The 23,747-nt window shown below is 43.0% G+C and overlaps 1 protein-coding gene across 5 annotated transcripts in view; it reads left to right on the top strand.

The window, feature by feature from the left end:
* The window catches only part of ltbp1 (latent transforming growth factor beta binding protein 1), a 463,174-nt gene that overhangs the window by 69,977 nt on the left and 369,450 nt on the right, over window positions 1-23,747 (top strand). Inside the window, exon 1 of one of the 5 annotated variants that reach the window (XM_063055537.1) lies at window positions 20,022-20,107. The exons of the other annotated variants lie outside the window; for them this stretch is intronic. The gene's annotated coding sequence lies outside the window, so the exon portion shown is untranslated. Of the gene's footprint in view, window positions 1-20,021; window positions 20,108-23,747 lie in introns of those variants that run through there. 5 annotated transcript variants of the gene reach the window in all.

Raw genomic sequence — 23,747 nt, 5'->3', positions numbered from 1 at the left:
CTGTGTGGTAATTTTCTACAGGATTTTAAAAGTTTGGATTAAACTACAAGTGTACAATTTTGTTTTCTCTCAGGAGCGCTTCTTAAATCATTATCACAAATACTTTGATCTTATAAAGCTTTGGAGATTGGCTCGGGATCAGTTTGTCTTCAATACAGCTACATTTGTTTTGACAAATAAGAGAACTTGGATTTGGGACGAAATTCCAAAATAAGTGCATCATATTAGATTTATTTGGAAAACCACTCTGCATGTTGGCACATATGCCTAGGAAGGAAGGAGAAATCCCTATTGTATAGCTTCAGCTTGTGATTCTTTCACTCTCCTCTTCACCTTTGACAAACTTACATATTTTCAAACATCACACAGCACAGTAAGAGGACACTTGGCTGTCCTGACCGTTATAGTGTATACCAAATACTAATTTCAACAGCAGCCAATCTTCAGACCTGAAGGTGGATTGTCGATTGAATTTAAAATGCAGCTCTGAACAATGAGCCTAGAGCTGCATTTTGGGGTTGATTGCAAACAAAGAAACACTCCATTTGACTTCAGGTGTCTGCATATGCATGAATGCAGCCCAGAGTCAGTGGGAATTAGCATTCATTTTGGGTGTCTGGTGTGCGGGTGTGAAGATGGAGCAGTTTGAAAACTGTATGTGTCACAACCACGGATTCGGCAGCACAGCTGATACAGCAATTATGCTCGTGAATATGCATGTATCAGCTAACTATTATTTCATTGTGATGGTACTTAACTCCATTCTTTTCGTCGTAGTGCTTGTCAAGACTTGAGCAAAGCACAGCAACGTTTCGCTGCCTGCTTACATTCAGCCTTGCCTGAGAAATTGGACTGTCGAGTCAACTGGCTCTGAAGGCTAGCGGTATTCGTTTTATATTTAGTTATCCCTTTCAGACGCAGTGTAGCCTTCGTTTTCCATTTGAGAGTTTTAGTTAACGGCCCTGTTTGGCCTAGTGTTTACTGTTTTCTTTTCCCTCTAACTCTGATAGTCTGTGAACTGTCAACCCGCTTCAGTGTCTCTCGCTCCCCACTTGGGCCATATCCGAACATAGTGACAATATGTAATTCAAAGGAAGCATTTTAGACACATTGTAACTATAGAATATAGAACATTGTTCTGGTGTTTTGATCATTAGCATATAAAAATGCCATGCAATATTGGGTCAGGCAGGCATCTTCATCGAATATGATGCCTGCTGCTTGTTTTGCTAAGTAAAGACTTCTATATCCACTTGCTTCAGTGTCTCTCGGGTGACTTTGTTCACAGTCACAACACCTGCTTTTAAACACACCTCTCGTCTCCTGCAGATTTTTGCATGTCAGATTTACCTCCAATTCCTTTTGAAAGTTATCTACCTGCAGTACCCCCTTTTTTGTTCAGAAAACATTTACCCTCCCATTCTGTTGGTATTTTAATAATACTGTTATTGGTTGATATTAAGTGCAATCATTGTCTATGTAACTGAACATTTAGTTCATTAAACTATTTAGATTCTGGACTAGTTCCTGAGGCTTGGAGGGTGGCTAATGTAACCCCACTTTTTAAAAAAGGAGGGAGAGGTGGTGGGGAAAATGCTAGAGTCAGTTATCAAAGATGCGATAACAGCACATTTGGAAAGCGGTGAAATCATTGGACAAAGTCAGCATGGATTTGTGAAAGGAAAATCATGTCTGACGAATCTCATAGAATTTTTTGAGGATGTAACTAGTAGAGTGGATAGGGGAGAACCAGTGGATGTGGTATATTTGGATTTTCAAAAGGCTTTTGACAAGACACACACAGGAGATTAGTGTGCAACCTTAAAGTACACAGTATTGGTGGTATGGTATTGATGTGGATAGAGAATTGGTTGGCAGACAGGAAGCAAAGAGTGGGAATAAACGGGACCTTTTCAGAATGGCAGGCAGTGACTAGTGGGGTACCACAAGGCTCAGTACTGGGACCCCAGTTGTTTACAATATATATTAATAACTTAGATGAGGGAATTAAATGCAGTATCTCCAAGTTTGCGGATGACACGAAGCTGGGTGGCAGTGTTAGCTGTGAGGAGGATGCTAAGAGGATGCAGGATGACTTGGATATGTTAGGTGAGTGGGCAAATTCATGGCAGATGCAATTTAATGTGGATAAATGTGAGGTTATCCACTTTGGTGGCAAAAACAGGAAAACAGATTATTATCTGAATGGTGGCCGATTAGGAAAAGGGGAGGTGCAACGAGACCTGGGTGTCATTATACACCAGTCATTGAAGGTGGGCGTGTAGGTACAGCAGGTGGTGAAAAAGGTGAATGGTATGCTGGCATTCATAGCAAGAGGATTCGAGTACAGGAGCAGGGAGGTACTACTGCAGTTGTATAAGGCCTTGGTGAGACCACACCTGGAGTATTGTGTGCAGTTTTGGTCCCCTAATCTGCGGAAAGACATTCTTGCCATAGCGGGAGTACAAAGAAGGTTCACCAGATTGATTCCTGGGATGGCAGGACTTTCATATGATGAAAGACTGGATTGACTAGGCTTATAAACGCTGGAATTCAGAAGATTGAGGGGGGATCTTATTGAAACGTATAAAATCCTAAAGGGGTTGGACAGGCTAGATGCGGGAAGATTGTTCCCAATGTTGGGGAAGTCCAGAACGAGGGGTCACAGTTTAAGGATAAAGGGGAAGCCTTTTAGGACCGAGATGAGGAAAAACTTCTTCACACAGAGAGTGGTGAATCTGTGGAATTCTCTGCCACAGGAAACAGTTAAGGCCAGGTCATTGGCTATATTTAAGAGGGAGTTAGATATGGCCCTTGTGGCTAAAGGGATCAGGGGGTATGGAGAGAAGGCAGGTACAGGGTTCTGAGTTGGATGGTCAGCCATGATCATACTGAATAGTGGTGCAGGGTCGAAGGGCCGAATGGCCTACTTCTGCACCTATTTTCTATATTTCTAAAGTGGTATTCATTCATTAGAGATTGTGATTCTTGCATGTATCTGTGCTGTTCCCCAATTAAAGCCATAATCGCAAGATTAAATTTTGATAAAAATGTGCGGGTGTTTGGGAATCATTGACAGCACATTTTGCCTGTAGCTTTAAGTTTTGATGTTCCGCAGTGGTCTGTCTTCAGTTCACTACTGGTCTCATTATATGTTAATGATCTGGATGATGGTTTCATGGCTAAATTTGTGAATGATACGAAAGTAGGTGGAGGGGCAGGTAGTGCTGAGGAGACAATAGACAATAGGTGCAGGAGTAAACCATTCGGCCCTTCGAGTGTCCACTGAAGGATTTAGACAGATTAGGAGATTGGGCAAAGAAGTGGCAGATGGACTAGAGTGTAGTAAAGTGTCTGTTCGTGCAGTGTGGTAGGAGGAATAAAGGGACAGACTATTTTGTAAATGGCGAGTGAATTCAGAAATCAGAAGGACTTGAGAGTACTAGTGCAGGATTTCCTAAAGGTTAACTTGGAGGCTGACTCGGTGATAAGGAAGGCAAATGCAATGTTCACATTCATCTCGAGAGGACTAGAATATAAAAGCAATGATGTATGCTGAGGCTTTATAAAGTATTGGTCAGATTGTATTTGGAGTAATGTGAGCAGTTTTGGTCCTATGTCAAAGAAATTATATGCTGGCATTGGAGGGGGCCCAGAGACAGTTGGAGAGAATGATGCTGGGAATGAACGAGTTAATATATGAGGAGCATTTGATGGCTCTGAGCCTGTTCTTGCTGGAGTTTAGAAGAACGACACTGGGGGTAATCTCACTGAAACTCATCAACTGTTGAAAAACTAAATGTAGACGTGAAGAGGATATCTCAAGTAGTGGGAGAATCTAGGACGAATAGGCACAGCCTCGGAATGGAAGGACATCCCTTTAAAACAGCGATGAAAAGGAATTTCTTTAACCAGAGGATGGTGAATCTGTGAAAATAATTGGCACAGGTGGCTAAGGAGGCCAAGTCATTTGGTATATTGCAAGTGGTGGTTAATAGGTTCTTGATTTGTAAGGACTCCAAAGGTTACTGTGAAAAGGCAGGAGAATGTGGTTGAGATGGAAACTAAATCAGCCATGATGGAATGGAAGAGCAGACTGGATGGGCTGAATGGCCTAGTTCTGCTCCTATGTATTATGGTTTTGAGAGTAATGTGGGAGCCACAGAATATCTTACAGATGGGGCAAGAGTGCTTGACATGGGGATGAGTGATACCATTTGGGGGAGAGGGTTGGGCTTTCAGGAAAACATGGAGAGACTAGAGTGGGATTACCTTAATTAAGTGCCTGATGTTGATCTGAGTGGGATGATGGCATGTTTCTGTGCTGTGTGACGCTGACTTAGTAACATTGCATTTACAGTAGATTATTTTACTGTTTTGTGCTCATAGGTTTGTCTGTAGAGAATTGAATCACTTTATTAGATTTTTGAAGTCACTAAAGCTGACGGCATCTAGAGCCCTGTTAGAATACTCAAGTAACATTTTTCTCAACCTTCACCTTAATCTGGAGCACGGTGTTCTCAGTGCAGGGCAGGGAGTGTGCTACAAATGTTGGTGGTCTTGCATTTTAGTTGAGATATTAAACCAAGTCTCCCACACTACACTGGGTCATGATTCTGTTTACAGTACTGTTGGTGATCGGCTCACATGCTTTTAATAGAATAAATGAGGTTGGCACACTTTTTCATTAATACCTTTTCACTTATGTTTAACCTGGGAACAAAGCTTTAAATGGAACAGAGCATTGTACATGCAAAATCTCAGTCCATAGGCAGAAGTTTCTAATAAATTGAAAAGACATTTTGAATTAAACATTCAGTTATGTAGACTATAGTAGGTAACTTGTCTTTTCCTGCCATTATTTTGCAACCAATAACATCTTCACAATTATCACAGTACCATCACAGTGGAGGTGATTATCTTTTACACAATGAGTTGTTTAGAACTGGGAAGCGCTGCTGAATGGGCAGTGATGACAGATTCGATAGTAATTTTCAAAAGAGAATTGGTAGGTAGTTGAGAGGGGAAATCTACAGGAAGAGCAGGAAAGTCAGATGAATTAGATCTCTTTCAAAGAGTAAAAATAGACCAGTAGCAGTAAGAGAGTCCATATTTTCATGGTCTGCCAGAGAAAGGAAATTACCTGATATCCTGGTCAATATTTATCCCACAATATCATCTAAAACACATAATCAGGCTACTTCTGCTGTTCATGAGAGCTTGCTATGTATAAATTAATGCCAGATTTCCTATATTGCTCCATCAACTACACTTAGCTTCTGGTAAGATGGTGGCATGATCAGAAGCTGTGGCCACTCTGGGTCCAAGCAAGTGTGCACTTGTTCATTCTGTATGACTTTCTTACAATCTCAAGTCACTAAGAAAACCAAGTACTGCAGGACTATCTCATCAGCGAGTTGTTTGGTAGCAATGGAGCTGGACTTAATGTTGTGTTGTCGCATGGACCTGATGCTTCCTGTTGTGCTGAGAAGGTGCATGGTCCAACAATCAGCGTGAGCGATTGTCTTGGATGCTTTTATTAGGATCGCAAGACCCTGTTGGATATTGGTAACGTGGAATACCGCGTCTGGTTCACTGGTTCGTTGATGAGACTGACAACAGGGGAGCTGCCGGCTGTGGCGAGAACTGGGCTTGAACTGATGCTGTTGAGTTGCCTGTTGTGGACAGCCAGGAGAGGAGACGCCGAGGTGATGTGGGAGATCCTCTGAGGGTCATACTGGAATCCCTGGTACTTGGGAAATGGCCTCTTCTTTCATTGCTACGCTCTGCTGTTTGCTCAGTGCTGCCATCTGGTGTTCACTGGGTGCTGCATTCCAATATTCACACAGTGGATAAACAAGCTGGGCCCGGACAACATCCCATAAATCTACAGTCATGTCACTCAGGGACTTTGGCTATTTTACTACTTTTTCTTTGTGACTGTATGGTTTTCTGAAATTATAACCATATGTCCCATTTGTGTTATGTGTTCTGTGCTGTTGGTAATGTGTTTTACACCTTGGCCTGGAGGAATGCTGTTTTGTTTGGCAATATTCGTGTATGGTTGAATGATAATTGAACTTCAACTTAAGAGTACTTAATTGGCTGTAAGGTATATTGGGATGTGAAAAGCACTGTAGAAATGCAGGTATTTACCAGAGATGTAATTTCATTGTGTAGGAATTAAGACCCCTATTTTCTCAGTCCTCTGTGAGTGAGTGAGGCCTCCGTTGGTCAAGATTGACCAAGGATTTTCACCCTAGCTATCTAGATACACAAGCCAGGGCAGTACGATATGGAGAGCAAGCTGTTGCCCATGTAGAAATCTCCCCCTCTCCACACATCTGATGAACCCAAAGGAACAGCAGAGACTGATACAGTTTGGTACCAGCAGCATCGCAGGAGTTACAAATCAGCATCGATCTCAATGTAGGACTGCCTTAAGGGTTCTAGCTGTGGATTTTTCCCTCGGGGTTTACTCCTGAAGCCTTCCCCATGAGTGGGTATAGCCGCAAGGCGGCCGAGGTTTGAGATCAGAGTTTTCCTTTTCCTAGATGAGCTGCCAACCATGGCTAATGAGCCCCATCGGCTGTTAGTAGAAACGGTTCTGCTGGGCTTAGTAGCTAAGCCACACATGAAGGTCAGAAGCTGGACTTGGTTGTCAGAGACCATTTGAGGAGCACATCGTTGGGAGCATTTAATCGGTAGTGTGGGAGCTTGTCCCCAATACCCCCCCCACCGGCTATAACAACCTTAAGGAAACTTTCTCAGTCCAGCTCCAAAGATTTTCAATAGAATATAGACTTTGGAATTAGCAATGCATTTTCTAATATCTTGTGTTTTCACACCCAGCAGTGCCCGCAAAGTCTTTACAAGGAATAACTAAGCAATCCACTATTTATTGCCTTGGTAGAAAATACATTTACATTGCCAGTCAAGCAGCCTGTATAAATTTGTTATCATAATATTGAGTCTGTCTAGTAACTGAGTAGATTTGCATCCCCTACACAAGTTTTCAAATCCTGCTATATAAGATAAATGGAATGCAAGTCTGTCTCCAACGGGTCTGTGCCACTTATCTACTGACACACAATTGCATCTAGTCCAGCTGTGGTGTGGGAGACTTGGTTTAATTTCTCCTCTAAAATAAAAGACCACCAATCTTGGTCCTGCACTGAGAGTACTGTGCTCCAGCATGCTTTCCTCAAGGGAAAATCTCGCCTGACAAATCTGTTGGAATTCTTTGAAGAAGTAACAAGCAGGAGAGACAAATGAGAATCAGTAGATGTTGTGTACTTGGATTTTCAGAAGGGCTTTGACAAGGTGCCACACATGAGGCTGCTTAACAAGTTAAAAGTGCATGTTATTATAGGAAAGATGCTATCATAGATAGAGCATTGGTTGGTTGGCAGGAGGTAAAGAGTGGAAATAAAGGGAGCCTTTTCTGGTTGGCTGCCGGTGACTGGTGATGTTCCACAGGGTCTATGTTGGGACTGCTTTATTTTACGTTATATATCAATGTCATGGATGGTAGAATTGATGGCTTTGTTGCAACGTTAGCAGACAATACGAAGATAGGTGGAGGGTAAGGTAGTTTTGAGGGAGTAGAGAAGCTACAGTAGGACAGACACATTAGGAGAATGGGCAAGGAAATGGCCAATAGAACACAGTGTCAGGAAATATATGGCCATGTACTTTGGTAGAAGAAATAGAAGGATAGACTATTTTCTAGATGGAGAGAAAATTCAAAAATCTGAATTTAGTTACAGACAACTCTGATGCAGGTAATAAGGACTTTTTGTAAGTTCTTTACCAAAAGAGTTTTTCCCTTGATAGGATTGTTTCATGCCTCCACTGAATCCTCGATTGCACCTTGGCCCTGGGATACTGTGGAAAGTAAAGGAAGCATACATTGGGTTCAGGAGGTCAGGAATGAGCGAATCCCTTAAGGATACTCTTGTTATCAGGGAGGAACTATTTGCAGCCTTACAGTACATTAAGGTGGATAAATCCCTGGGGCCTGACCGAGTAGTTCCTTGGACTTTGTGGGAAACGGGTGAAGAAATTGTGGAGACTCCTTCAGAGATACTTGCTTCAGCGTTAGCCTCTAGTTAAGTTTCTGAAAGACTGGAAGGTGGTTAATGTCATTATGTTGTTTAAAAAGAGTGGCGAGGCCAAGCCAGGGAACTACTGGCTGGTCAGTCTGCTGTCAGCCGTGAGGAAGTTAATGGACAGAATTCTGAAGGATGGGATTCACCATTGTTTGAAATTGACAAACTTTAATTACAATTAGTCAACGTAATTTTGTGCATGGAAAGTCATGCTTGATGAATCCTTTAGAGTTTTTTTTTGAAGAGATAACCAGAGGGTAGATGAGGGTAGGGTAGAGGACGCAGCCTATTTGGATTTTAGCAAGGCCTTCTACAAGGTCTTGCATAGCATTCTGGTCTGGAAGGAGAGTACCATGGGAGAGCTGGTTAAGTGGAGTCAATATTGACCCTGAGGTAGGAAGCAGAGGGTGGTGGCTGAAGGTTGTTTCTCGGATCGGAGGTTGGTGACTAGTGCTGCGCTGCAGGAGTTGATGTTCGGACCCTTGTTATTTATATAAATGTGAATACACAAGGCCTGATCAGTACCTTTGCAGGTGACACAAAATTAGGACAGAGGAGCAAACTGTTTGTCGCACCTACACTAACCACAATTCTCTGTGTTAGAACAACATGCCTTGTCTATGTAAGTGTGCCTCTAAGTGCAGACTTAAATATTGTAAATCATAAACCTTGTTTCAGCCCATTATAGCCAATGTCATTTATTTTGCCTCCAGAGTAAGAGTTAATCACCTCCAGCATTGTAACCAGAGTCAGGGCTGGGTGTAGTCTTCAGGTGAAGCAAGGATAATTGTGTCATGGCATGCAGACATAATTAAGTAGGCGGTTATGCATTTTATTGTTTTTATTCTATATTTTGACTGCACTTATTAGTGCAACACAAACAAAACGCTGGAGGGATTCAGCAGGTCAGGCAGCACCTATGGGAAAGAGTAAACAGTTGACGTTTCAGGCTAAGACTTATTATTTATAGTGAAACAGCCTGTTTCGAGTTGGTTGGAATACAGTACTGACTGGGAACTGCAGAATTTGATGTCACAATACTGATAGTGACAGGAGGGTGTAATTACAGCTTGAGAAATCATTTTAATTGTTAAAATTTAAAGTCAACTTCATTGTCATAAGCACAAATTCATGTGAAAAAGTTACTTATAGCAGAATTACTGGCACATAGCACCATATAAGCAGCATTCACAAGAAAAGCATGCAATTAGTTACATAAGTGCAGAATTCACAATGAAGGCAAGAAAAAATGTCACAAATGTGTGGTAAGGTGAAACAAGCGTTCGTAGACAAGAAAGATAGGTGGGCATAAGGACTGGATTTAGCAGAAAGCAACGAATAACTAGTGCTTGGTCTTCATTATTCCTGAACCTGCTTATCAGACGGTAATTGGAGAACAGTTTCATCAAAGTGCCCTTCGCACTTCATATGTGTGTGAGCATGATATTTCTCCTCATTAAATGAGTAAAGAAACTCATGAGCCAGTTAGAAATAGATTGCAAATAAGTGATTGAATGAATATGATAACTTAGACTGGAGGGAAAGAAATATATTTATTTAAACAATTCCCATAAAATAATTTAAAAACTTAAATGACAAAGCTTCACATTTGCAAGAATAGAAAAGGCTACAAAATGTAGTGGGGACAAACCAGTCCATCACAGGAAAAGCTCTCCCCACCATTGGGCAGATTTCTAAGGAACACTGCCACAAGAAAACAGTATCCATCATCAAGGACCTCGCCATCCAGACCATGCCCTCTTCCCACAGCTACCATCAGGAAGGAAATACAGGAGCCATAGGTCCCACACCACCAGGTTTAGGATCAGTTACTATCCTTCAATCATCAGACTCTTGAACCAGTGTGGATGACTTCACTCACCTCAACACTGAACTGTTTCAACAAACGATGGACTTATTTACAAGGACTCTACAGTGCATGTTCTTAGTATTATTTATTTATTGATTGATTTGTGCAGTTTACCTTTTGCTCACTGTTTGTTTGCTTATTCTTTGTGGTGTTTCATTGATTCCGTTGTTCTACTGTGAATGCCTTCAAGAAGATGAATCTCAGGGTAGTATATAGTGACATATATGTACTTAATCGGGCCAGGCAGCATCTCTAGGAAGAGGTACAGTCGACGTTTCAGGCCGAGACCCTTCGTCAGGACTAACTGAAGGAAGAGTGAGTAAGAGTCCCGAAAGTCCCTCCCCTTTCTAGATCTTTCTGTCTCTGTCTCTGGAGACAGCTTATCCACTGGTATCTACTATAAGCCTACTGACTCTCACAGCTATCTGGACTATTCCTCTTCTCACCCTGTCTCTTGCAAAAAACGCCATCCCCTTCTCGCAATTCCTCCGTCTCTGCCGCACCTGCTCTCAGGATGAGGCTTTTCATTCTAGGACGAGGGGGATGTCCTCCTTTTTTAAAGAAAGGGGCTTCCCTTCCTCCACTATCAACTCTGCTCTTAAACGCATCTCCCCCATTTCATGTACATCTGCTCTCACTCCATCCTCCCGCCACCACACTAGGAATAGGGTTCCCCTGGTCCTCACCTACCACCCCGCCAGCCTCCGGGTCCAACATATTATTCTCCGTAACTTCCGCCACCTCCAACGGGATCCCACCACTAAGCACATCTTTCCCTCCCCCCCCCCTGCATTCCGCAGGGATCGCTCCCTACCCGACTCCCTTGTCCATTCGTCCCCCCCATCCCTCCCCACTGATCTCCCTCCTGGCACTTATCCGTGTAAGCGGAACAAGTGCTACACGTGCCCTTACACTTCCTCCCTTACCACCATTCAGGGCCCCAAACAGTCCTTCCAGGTGAGGCGACACTTCACCTGTGAGTCGGCTGGGGTGATATACTGCGTCCGGTGCTCCCGATGTGGCCTTTTATATATTGGCGAGACCCGACGCAGACTGGGAGACCGCTTTGCTGAACACCTACGCTCTGTCCACCAGAGAAAGCAGGATCTCCCAGTGGCCACACATTTTAATTCCACATCCCATTCCCATTCTGACATGTCTATCCACGGCCTCCTCTACTGTAAAGATGAAGCCACACTCAGGTTGGAGGAACAACACCTTATATTCCGTCTGGGTAGCCTCCAACCAGAGGGCATGAACATCGACTTCACTAACTTCTGCTAATGCCCCACCTCCCCCTCGTACCCCATCTGTTATTTATTTTTATGCACACATTCTTTCTCTCACTCTCCTTTTTCTCCCTCTGTCCCTCTGAATATACCCTTTGCCCATCCTCTGGGTTCCCCCCCCCTTGTCTTTCTTCCCGGACCTCCTGTCCCATGATCCTCTTGTATCCCTTTTGCCAATCACCTGTCCAGCTCTTGGCTCCATCCCTCCCCCTCCTGTCTCCTCCTATCATTTTGGATCTCCCCCTCCCCCTCCAACTTTCAAATGTCTTACTCACTCTTCCTTCAGTTAGTCCTGACAAAGGGTCTCGACCTGAAACGTCAGCTGTACTTCCTCCTATAGATGCTGCCTGGCCTGCTGCGTTCCACCAGCATTTTGTGTGTGTTGCTTGTATTTCCGGTATCTGCAGATTTTCTCGTGTTTGTGCCCTTTAAGTTCTCGTGTTTTTGATAGTCGAGTTCCGCAAATTCCTGCCTTTCATTCGCTTCAGTGTTGAATTATGTACTGAGGTGTTTGTGATCTGAATTTTATGGAGAATTGAGGTAAATCTCTTGTTGCTTTCCTGACCTCTGGATTTTAACTGCACACATGAACAAACTGCAAGGTATTGTCAATAATAACAGTAATTGCTGATTGGTCTTCTGTTCTTCTTAAAGCAGTATCTGAGCCTAGATTTTCTAATGCATTCAAAGTTCCAAGTAAATCTTAGTATCAAAGTGCATATATGTCATCATATACAATTCTGAGATTTATTTCCCTTTGGGCATATTCAGCAAATCTACAGAATAGTAACTAACAGGTTGAGTGAAAGATCCAACCAGAGAACTGAGCAAATGCAAATATAAACAAATAGCAATACATAATGAGAACACGAGATAATGAGATAAAGAGTCCTTAAAAGTGAGGTCATTGGTTGTGGGAACATCTCAATGGATGGGCAAGTGAGTGTAGTTGCCCTCTTTGGTTCAAGAGCCTGATGGTTGAGGGTTAGTAACTGTGCTTGAACCTGGTCGTGTGAGTCCTGAGACTCTTCTACGTGATGGCAGCAGTGAGATTGCATTTTCTTTGCCAGATTACCTAATGGGATTTGTTAGATAAAGAATTATTGTAGTTTTAAGTGTGAATAAGTAGTTCTTTGTGATCACATTAGCGACATCACTGGCCGTAGTAAACAGTGCAAGTGTCCCCCAGCTGCCAGAAGCTCACTCACCTCCTTCCCACCTCCTTTCTCTTTGCTTCAGCTTTTCCAGCTAAAGCATACTCTTTGAAGTAGAAATAAGAATTTGTTGCTTATGAACTTGGCTCACAATTAATGGTTTGGGAACTGAGATCAGGGAACATTTCCTGAGCAATTTGGGAGAGGTTTGATGGATCTCAAGGCTTAATTAGAAGCGTGTCCGAGTACTACTTAGCTCAGCCAACAAGTCTTCAGTTTGAAAGAGAAAGCAGGTGCCTGACAATGTCAACATCCTGAAGACCCAAGACACTGTATTTACTGAGGCCAATGCTGGCAAAAGAATTGCTTTCACAAATGCAGTCTCCCACAACTGCAGAAGAATTTTTTTCTCCACATTTTTTTTTCTTATTACATTTTCTTTTCAGTTCTACTATCATGGACTGTGTATGCAAGGACAACTGATCCACGTGGTCTGCAGAGGCTTTCAGTGTGTGTCCGTGTGTGTGTGTATAGATTTACTTACTCATTTATTTATTTAATTATCCATCCATCCCTCTCTCCCCTCACTCCCTCCCCCTCCCCTCACTTTTTATAGACATCCGTTAGTCTCATGAGACCATGGATTTGCGCCTTGGAAGGTTTCCAGGGCGCAGGCCTGGGCAAGGTTGTATGGAAGACCAGCAGTTGCCCATGCTGCAACTCTCCCCTCTCCACGCCACCGATGTTGTCCAAGGGAAGGGCATTAGGACCCGTACAGCTTGGCACCGGTGTCGTCGCAGAGCAATGTGTGGTTAAGTGCCTTGCTCAAGGACACACACGCTCCTTCAGCCAAGGCTCAAACTAGCGACCTTCAGGATCACTAGATGAATGCCTTAACCACTTGGACACGCGCCAACACCCCTCACTACAGCTCTACAAGCCACACTGCCCAGCAATCCCGATTTAACCCTAGCCTAATCACGGGACAATTTACAATGACCTATTTACCTACCAACCGGTAGGTCTTTGGACTGTGGGAAGAAATCCACGTGGTCACGGGAAGAACGTACAAACTCCTTACAGGCAGTGGTAGGAATTGAATCCCGGTCACTGTTACTGTAAAGTGTTGTGCTAACCACTACGCTACCGTGCCTCCATTTGCATTCTTCCCAGATTTGAGAAAAGATCAATTCTAGATCATAATTTACTTTATAAGTTTTAGACTTTCAGTAGATTGTGTTAATTTAACAGCATATTTAGTTTTGAACATACTGCCTCATTTTCCATCAGGCTGCTTTGTAATCCTATTTGCTTGCTCTGCTTCCATGTTGGCAGTGCTACTTCTTTGCATAAACCATTCTGAGGGACCAGCCCTTGGCCAGCAGTTATTATGGAATGTCTGAAAGATTTTCAAATCCAAGAAGTGTTTTATAGAGTCTTAGAACACTACAGCTCAGAAAAGATCCCTTTGGCCCTTTGGCCCATCTAGTCCGTGTTGAACCTTTATTCCACCTAATCCCATCGACCTGCACCCAGACCATAGCCCTCCATACCTCTCCAATTCATGAAATTCAACCCCCACCCAACTCTTCTGCTGGCAGCTCGTTCCGCACTTGTACCACCCTCTGAGTGAAGAAGCTCCCCCTCATGTTCCCTTTAAACAATTCACCTTTCACCCTAAATCCATGACCTGCAGTTCCAGTCTCACCCAACCTCAGTAGAAAAACTCTGCTTGCATTTACCCTTTCAAATACCACTTATAATTCTATATATTGCTATCAAATCTCTCCTCAAATTCCTACACTCCAGTGAATAAAGTTCTAACCTATTCAACCTTTCCCTATAACTCAAGTCCCAGCAACGTCCTTGTAAATTTTCTCTGCACTATCAATCTTATTGATGACGTTCCTGTAAGTAGGTGACCGGAACTGCACACAATACACCCCAATTAGGCCTCACCAACTTCAAAATAACATTACAATACTTTGATTTATGAAGGCCAATGTGTCAAAGGTTCTCTTTATGACCCTACCTGTGTCGCCACTTTCAAGAAATTTATGGATATGTATTCCCAGATCCCTCTTTTCTACCATAATCTTCAGCGCCCTACCAATTACCATTTAAGTCCTATCCTGGTTGATCTTCTCAAAGTTCAACACCTTACACTTGTCTGCATTCAATTTGATCTGCCTTTTTTCAGCCTATTTTTCTGACTGGTCCAGATCCTGCTGCAAGCTTTAATAGCCTCCTGCACTGTTCATTACATTCCAATCTGGCTGTCATCTGCAAACTTGCTGATCCAGTTTAATACATCATCATCCAGATTGTTGGTATAGATGACAAACAACACTGGATCTAGCACTGATCTGTGCGGAACACCACTAGTCACAAGATTATTAAAAGGGATTATTATAGGATTTTAATGGATTATTAAAAGCAGCATAGCCTTTAGTTGATTTGGAAGAATTCATATATATAACACTTTCTTCAGCTTCTAATCTTTGTATGTTTGCTAAGAAGACACAAAGATCTTCTCCAATTCTCCAGGAAAGATCTTATCCAATGCCTGGATCTAAATGCAGTCAAGTAACAAAAATATTGAGCCTGTAAGTTGATTAAATGTCCTAAGATGATAATTGGCTTATTACTGTCACACGTACAGAAATACAGTGTGTGTGTGTGTGTGTGTGTGTGGGCCTTGACAGACCCAGACAGATCATTCCAAACACAAGTCCATTGAAGTCTGAGCCATGACCTCAGCTTTGCTCCCATGATTGATTGGGAGTAAAGTCAGCTCCTTAGGGTGCAACCTCGTTGGGCACCGATGTCAAAGATAATCGTGGTGGAGGTGTTTCTGTCTATCCTTACTGACTGTGGTCTTTTGCTCAGGAAATCAAGGAACTAGTTTCAGAGAGAGGTGCCAAGTCTTAGGACTAGCAGAATTTGTTTGAATTATGGTATCAAAGCCGATGAGTAGGAGTCTGATGTAGGTGTCTTTGTCATCTAGATGTTTCAAAGATGTACGCAGAGCAGGGAGATAGCATTTGACATGGACCTATTTTCGTGGTTGGCAAATTGCAGTGAGTTGAGGTTGCCTATGAGCCTGGAGTCAACGTGTGCTATGACCAGGCACTTGGAGCATTTCATGCTGATGTATGTCAGTGCCACTGGGCGGTAGTCATTAAGGCACATCAACCTTGTTTTTCATTGGCACTGGAAAGATAATAGACTTTGTAAATCAGATAGGAACCTCAGATTGGGGTAAAAATATCTCTGAATAATCCCACTCAGGATCTGACGACATAGCCTGAGGCAGACACTTTCCACAGGTTCATCTTCAGAGAAGCTGATCTTATGTGCATGTTGGTGACTGTGGGTACAGGTGTGTTAGAGTCTGTCTGTGTGGATAGTGTCATTTCATGGACCTTCTGTTTAAAAGGAACATCGGTTGGATTGAGATGATCAGGAGATGCTTGTTGACGGAAATACTGCCTGACTTTGTTTTGCACCCCATTATAGCATGCAAGCCTTGCTACAATTGTTGTCTGGCCAGGGACAACTCCACTTTGGTCTGGTATTGTTTCTTGGCATCCTTGATAGTTTCACCCAGGCCATACCTAGATGTCTGTATAGGCCAGAGTCACCCAATTTGAATACTACAGACCTGGACTTCAGTGGGGAGTGAATCTCTTAGTTCACCCATAGTTTCTAGTGAAGAAACACTTGGATAACCTCTTTGGTATGCACTTCTTTGCACATCTAATGGTTCAATTTAATATCAGAGAATATCACCAAATGGTTCAATTCCCTGATATTAAATTGAACTATTTGACGTGTAAAGGAGGGAATTTCAGAGCTCTGAGCCTTGACAGCTGGATCAGTGTGTGCCCAAATGCAGCAATTAATCACAGGAGAGTGCTGGAGGCCAGAATTAGAGTACAAAAGAGACCTGTGAAGCTTTTGGGACTGAAAGAGGTTTGTAGAAATGGGGGATAGAGTGGTTGAGAGAACCTGAAAAACAAAGAGCGTTTTGAAATCGATGTCTTTTCAGGATGAAGCCAGATAATTTCAGACACAAAGGAGGAGCAAAGTTTGGAGCAAGTTCAAATTCGGGTTGAAGGACTTTGGATGAGCAGGTTATGATCATGTCCAAGTGAAATTCTTTTGATAGCTAGGCTTCCTCACCTTTCCCTGGCTAAGGCATATTACAGCCCAGCTCGATTTGGGTTATAATGTGCATCAAGCCATCTTGTCAGTGAAGCAGTAGAGTTAGACATTCTTGACAAAAATCCATGGTAGGGCTGGTTGGTGGATTAATTGTCCACTGTAAATTTCCTCTCGGCTACAGGTGACAAGTAGATTCTGGATGGAGCTGATGGGAGAATAAAATGGGATTAATGTAGGATTAGTATTAATGAGTGGTTCGAGCTAAGCATGTCAGCTGTGCTGATAGTCAACAAGGAGGAGACATTGTTACCAATCTGATCAAAAACGAGAGAAAATCTGCAGATGCTGGAAATCCGAGCAACACACCCAAAATGTTGGAGGAACTCAGCAGGCCAGGCAGCATCTAGGAAAAGAGTACAGTCGACATTTCGGGCCAGTACTCTTTTCCTAGGTGCTGCCTGGCCTGCTAAGTTCCTCCAACATTTTGTGTGCTTTGCCCTCATTACCAATCTTCATTGACTGTGGGCTCCCGATAGGAATGTTGAAGATCCAGTTGCAGAGGGAGGTAGATAGGCTCAAGTTCAATGAATGAAGTTTGTTGATTAATACTGAGAGGATGATGGCATTGAGCGCTGAGTTGTAATTGCTAAGCAGCAGCCAAATGTATGTTTTGCTTCTGTTTAGATGCTTCAATGCTGAGTGGATAGCCAGTGAGATTGCATCAGCTGTAGTAGCAGTAGGCATAGTGCAGTGGGTCCAGGTGTTTTCTCAGGCAGGAGTTAATTCTAACCATAAACAACTTCTCAACCCACTTTATCACAGTAGATGTGAGTGCTACTGACTGATAGTCATTGGCACAGCTAACCCTGCTTTTTCTGATCATCAGTAATCATGAAGAAGTCACACCAGCAGTTTTACACTGTGAAAGAAGATGTGCATGCATCTGAAGGTATCTTCTGGTTGTTGTGGACTTGATGAGTCAGAAAGTCTTTTATCTGTACTGCATCTTAATATGACCATGACAATGCATAATTCTCAGGCGAAAGATCGGGCAGCAGCTTCTACTCAAGAACTGCCCAGTTGTGGCAGATCACTAGCAAAACTATCATGGATTTTGGGTAAGATTTGTCCCAAGAATAAAATTGTTTATCACCATGACGTTGCAACAGCATTGAATCTGTGCACCCCTCCCACACCTATCTACCTACCCCCTCTCATCTGGATTCACCTATCACCTGCCAGCTCATTCTCCTCCCTCTCCCCCCACCCTTTTATTCTGGTGTCTGCCCTCTGTCTTTTAAGTCCTGACAAAGGGTTTCGGCCCGAAGGTTCGACTGCTCATTTTTCTCCGCGGATGTTGCCTGACATGCTGAGTTCCTCCAGCATTTTGAGTGCAATTTCTCCGGATTTCTTGCACCTGCAGTCTCAACAGTCTTCCCTCTCAGATGATCAGCCTTTTGTCTCTTCATCAGAGCTGGCCAGTGGTGATGAAAGGGCACCAACCTGCAACATTAATTCTGCACCTGTTTCCATAGATACTGCAAACCTGCTGAGTATTTCCAGTACTCTCTTCTTAGTTCAATATTTTACGGGAACTGATTTTCTTGTTGCTGAGCTCTCAAGGCTGTGGCAAAAACAAGGGGTGAGATAAGGTCACTGAACATAATTGCCCAGTGATTCAGGAGAAAGTTCTGGGATTTTCTCCAGTGATTTTCTTGTAATAAAGAGTTTTGATGAAAGATTTATGAGTCTTCCATAATGAGTGCTAAGGGACAATTAGGTCACTAATGAAATAATAAAGACCGCCTGATCTAAGAGTATTTCACTGGGGTTTTCATTATAGTGTGCCTTCCCATTTTAATTATTATGACTGGCTGGCTTTGTGATTCGAAACAAAGCTGTGAATTAAAGACATACAGTTTGAGTCAGAATCAGGTTTATGTGAAACTATTATAAATTACAAAATAAATAATGAGTGCAAAAGAAAAAGGAATAATAAAGTAGTGTTCATAGACTGTTCAGAAATATGATGGGAGAGAAGAAGAAATTGTTCCTAAGTCTCTGAGTATGGGTCTGCAGGCTTCTGTACCTCCTCCCCAATAGTATTAACATGGAGGCCTTTCCTGGATGGCAAAGGTCCTTAGTTAAGATGCTCTTAATGGTAGGAAGGGTTATGCATGTGATAAAGCTGGTCGAGTCTACAACTCTTTGCAGCTTCTTGCGATCCTGTGGAGCCCCCAGAATCAGTCAAAATGTTCTCCATGGTAGAGATTTGCAAGAGTCTTCTCAAGCTCCGAATGAATTAGCTGGCATGCCTTTTTAGTGATTGTGTTTGGCCCAGAATAGATACTCTGAGATGTTGACACCCAGAATCATGAAGCTGCTCACCCTTTCCACTGCTGATCCCTTGATGTGTTCCCTTGACTCTCCCGTCCTGAAGTTCACCATCATTTTTTCAGTCCTGCTGACTGCGAATGGGGGGCTGTCATTGTGACACTACTTAACCAACTGAACTATCTTTCTGCCGCCATCTGAGATTTTCCCAGCAGCAATGGTGTCATCGGCAAATCGAGGTGTGCTTAGCCATACACTCATCATTGCAGAGAGAGTAGACTAGTGGCCCATGTTGGTAGTCAACAAGGAGGAGCCATTATCACTAATCTGCATTCACTGTGGTCTCCTGGTAAGGATGTCAAGGGTCCAGTTGCAGAGGGAGGTATAGAGGGTGAAGTTCTGCAGCTTGTGGGTTAATACTGAGAGGGTGATGGTGTGAATGCTGAGTTGTAATCGCTAAGCAGAAGCTTAATGTACTGTATGTTTTGCTACTGTTTGGATGCTTCAAAAGAGAGTGGAATAGTCAGTGAGACTGCATCCGCTGTAGTGACAGTACGCATAGTGCAGTCCAGGTCCTCGCTCAGGCAAGAGTTAGTGCTAGCCATAAACAACTTCTCAAAGCACTTTATCATAAGATATAGGAGCAGGATTAGGCCATTTGACCCCTCGAGTCTGCTCCATTATTCAATCATGGCTGATCCTTTTCCTTCCCCCTCCTCAGAGCCCCTCCCCAGCCTTCTCACCATTACCTTTGTTGCCGTGGCCAATCAAGAACCTATTAATCTCCACCTTAAATACACCAACGACTTGGCCTCCACAGCTGCCTGTGGTAACAAATTTCACAAATTCACCACCCTCTGGCTAAAGAAATTTCTCTGCATCTCTGTTTTAAATGGATGCCCTGTTATCCTGAGGCTGCATCCTCTTGTCCTAGACTCCCCCACCATGGGAAACATCCTTTCCACATCTATTCTGTCTCGGCCTTTCAACATTTGAAAGGTTTCAAAGAGATCCCCCCCTCATCCTTCTAAATTCTAGTGAGTATAGGGCCAACATCGAACATCCCTCATATGATAACTCTTTCATTCCCAGAATCATCCTTGTGAACCTTCTCTGAACCCTTTCCAATGCCAGCACATCTTTTCTAAGATGAGGAGCCCGAAACTGTTCACAATACTCAAGGTGAGGCCTTACCAGTACCTTTATAAAGCTTCAGCATCACATCCGTGCTCTTATATTCTAGACCTCTTGAAATGAAAACTAACATTGCATTTGCCTTCCTCACCACTGACCTTTAGGCAAGTTAACCTCTAGGTTGCTTGGCATAAGGACTCCCAAGTCCATTTGCATCTCAGATTTTTGGATTTTTTCCCTGTTTAGAAAATAGTCTGTACATTTATTTCTTCTACCAAAGTAGATGACCATGCATTTTCCAACATTGTATTTCATTTGCCACTTTCTTGCCCATTCTCCCAATCTTGTCTAAATGCTTCTGCAGATTTGACTGCTACTGGGTGACAGTCATTGGTGCAGCTCACCATGCTTTTCCTGAGCGCCAGTGATCATGAAGAATTCACACCAGCCATTGTCTGAGTGTTCTGTAAACTGCAAGATGTGCACATATCTGAAGTTGTCTCCTGTCCATCTTCCGTATTTAGCTTTAGGAAAGTGCTGGTGAAATGTAGTTTTGTGAATAAATGTCTTTGTGGTGACCTCATTGGTTCTGCTGCAGTGATGAATGGGAGATTAGAATTCACTTGGGAAGTGTCCAATCTATACACCCTAATTCCCTGTTCATACTGTCACGGTGAACGAACACGCCATGATATCAGTACTCTTATTTGAGAGTCAATCCCCCCGCCCCTTTAATTTCCAGGCTGTTTTCAGCTCATTTTCTCCAAGCCCCTCCGTGTTTTCGGTATCTGTGTCAAAAATACCTGTTTCCCTTCTTCAAGACAGCTCGCTCTTTCATTCCCCTCCTTCCACTCTCAGAATTCCTTTTTGCCCCTAGATTTCCTGTGAAGTTTGCCATTTCATGGAAGAAATTGGTCCCAACTCTCTGCTGTTGCTAATTTTTAACTGAATTTAGGAGAACAGAAAGGTAATTTTGTTTATTCCCTTGAGTGCATAGGAGAATGACAACGGACTTGTGCAATCTGTCAGCATTGAATTGATGTATACAGCATGGAAAAGAGTTGACCATAGAACCATAGAAACTACAGCACAGAAACAGGCCCTTTGGCCCTTCTTGGCTGTGCCGAACCATTTTCTGCCTAGTCCCACTGACCTGCACACGGACCATATCCCTCCATACACCTCCCATCCATGTATCTGTCCAATTTATTCTTAAATGTTAAAAAAGAACCCGCATTTACCACCTTGTCTGGCAGCTCATTCCATACTCCCACCACTCTCTGTGTGAAGAAGCCCCCCCTAATGTTCCCTTTAAAATTTTCCCCCCTCACCCTTAACCCATGTCCTCTGGTTTTTTTCTCCCCTTGCCTCAGTGGAAAAAGCCTGCTTGCATTCACTCTATCTATACCCATCATAATTTTATATACCTCTATCAAATCTCCCCTCATTCTTCTACGCTCCAGGGAATAAAGTCCTAACCTATTCAACCTTTCTCTGTAACTGAGTTTCTCAAGTCCCGGCAACATCCTTGTAAACCTTCTCTGCACTCTTTCAACCTTATTTATATCCTTCTTGTAATTTGGTGACCAAAACTGAACACAATACTCCAGATTCGGCCTCACCAATGCCTTATACAACCTCATTATAACATTCCAGCTCTTATACTCAATACTTCGATTAATAAAGGCCAATGTACCAAAAGCTCTCTTTACGACCCTATCTACCTGTGACGACACTTTTAGGGAATTTTGTATCTGTATTCCCAGATCCCTCTGTTCCACTGCACTCCTCAGTGCCTTACCATTAACCCTGTATGTTCTACGTTGGTTTGTCCTTCCAACGTGCAATACCTCACACTTGTCTGTATTAAACTCCATCTGCCATTTTTCAGCCCATTTTTCCAGCTGGTCCAAGTCCCTCTGCAGGCTCTGAAAACCTTCCTCACTGTCTACAACACCTCCAATCTTTGTATCATCAGCAAACTTGCTGATCCAATTTACCACATTATTATCCAGATCATTGATATAGATGACAAATAACAATGGACCCAGCACTGATCCCTGTGGCACACCACTAGTCACAGGCCTCCACTCGGAGAAGCAATTCTCTACCACCACTCTCTGGCTTCTTCCATTGAGCCAATGTATAATCCAATTTACCACCTCTCCATGTATACCTAGCCACTGAATTTTCCTAACTAACCTCCCATGCGGGACCTTGTCAAAGGCCGTACTGAAGTCCATATAGACAATATCCACTGCCTTCCCTTCATCCACTTTCCTGGTAACCTCCTCGAAAAACTCCAACAGATTGGTCAAACATGACCTACCATGCACAAAGCCATGTTGACTCTCCCTAATAAGCCCCTGTCTATCCAAATGCTTGTAGATTCTGTCTCTTAGTACTCCCTCCAGTAACTTACCTACTACTGACGTTAAACTCACCGGCCTATAATTTCCCGGATTACTTTTCGATCCTTTTTTAAACAACGGAACAACATGAGCCACTCTCCAATCCTCCGGCACTTCACCCATAGACAGCGACATTTTAAATATTTCTGCCAGGGCCCCCGCAATTTCAACACTAGTCTCCTTCAAGGTCCGAGGGAACACCCTGTCAGGTCCTGGGGATTTATCCACTTTAATTTTCCTCAAGACAGCAAGCACCTCCTCCTTTTCAATCTGTACAGTTTCCATGGTCACACTATTTGATTCCCTCAATTCCATAGATTTCATGCCAGCTTCCTTAGTAAATACAGAGGCAAAAAACCTATTTAAGATCTCCCCCATTTCTTTTGGTTCTGCACAAAGCCGACCAGTCTGATCTTCAAGAGGACCAATTTTATCCCTTACAATCCTTTTGCTCTTAATACACTTGTAAAAGCTCTTTGGATTATCCTTCACTTTGACTGCCAAGGCAACCTCATGTCTTCTTTTTGCCCTCCTGATTTCTTTCTTAAGTATTTTCTTGCACTTCTTATGCTCCTCAAGCACCTGATTTACTCCCTGTTTCCTATACATTTCATACAACTCCCTCTTCTTCTTTATCAGAGTTGCAATATCCCTTGAGAACCAAGGTTCCTTATTCCTATTCAATTTGCCTTTAATCCTGACAGGAACATACAAACTCTGCACTCTCAAAATTTCCCCTTTGAAGGCTTCCCACCTACCAATCACATCTTTGCCAGAGAACAACCTGTCCCAATCTACGCTTTTTAGATCCTTTCTCATTTCTTCAAATTTGGCCTTCTTCCAGTTCAGAACCTCAACCCTAGGACCAGATCTATCCTTGTCCATGATCAAATTGAAACTAATAGCGTTATGATCACTGGAACCAAACTGCTCCCCTACACAGACTTCCGTCACTTGCCCTAATTCGTTTCCTGACAGGAGATCCAATATTGCATCCCCTCTAGTTGGTCCCTCTATATACTGATTTAGAAAACTTTCCTGAACACATTTTACAAACTCTAAACCATCTAGACCCCTAACAGTATGGGAGTCCCAATCAATGTATGGAAAATTAAAATCCCCTACCACCACAACTTTATGTTTCCTGCAGTTGTCTGCTATCTCTCTGCAGATTTGCTCTTCCAAGTCTCGTTGACTATTGGGTGGTCTGTAATACAATCCCACTAATGTGGCCATACCTTTCCTGTTTCTCAGCTCCACCCATAAGGACTCAGTAG

This window comes from Mobula hypostoma, chromosome 8 (assembly GCF_963921235.1).
Source record: "Mobula hypostoma chromosome 8, sMobHyp1.1, whole genome shotgun sequence".
Lineage (NCBI taxonomy): Eukaryota > Metazoa > Chordata > Chondrichthyes > Myliobatiformes > Myliobatidae > Mobula > Mobula hypostoma.
Note: the sequence above shows the minus strand (reverse complement) of the source record. Positions and strands in the feature narration are given on the sequence as shown.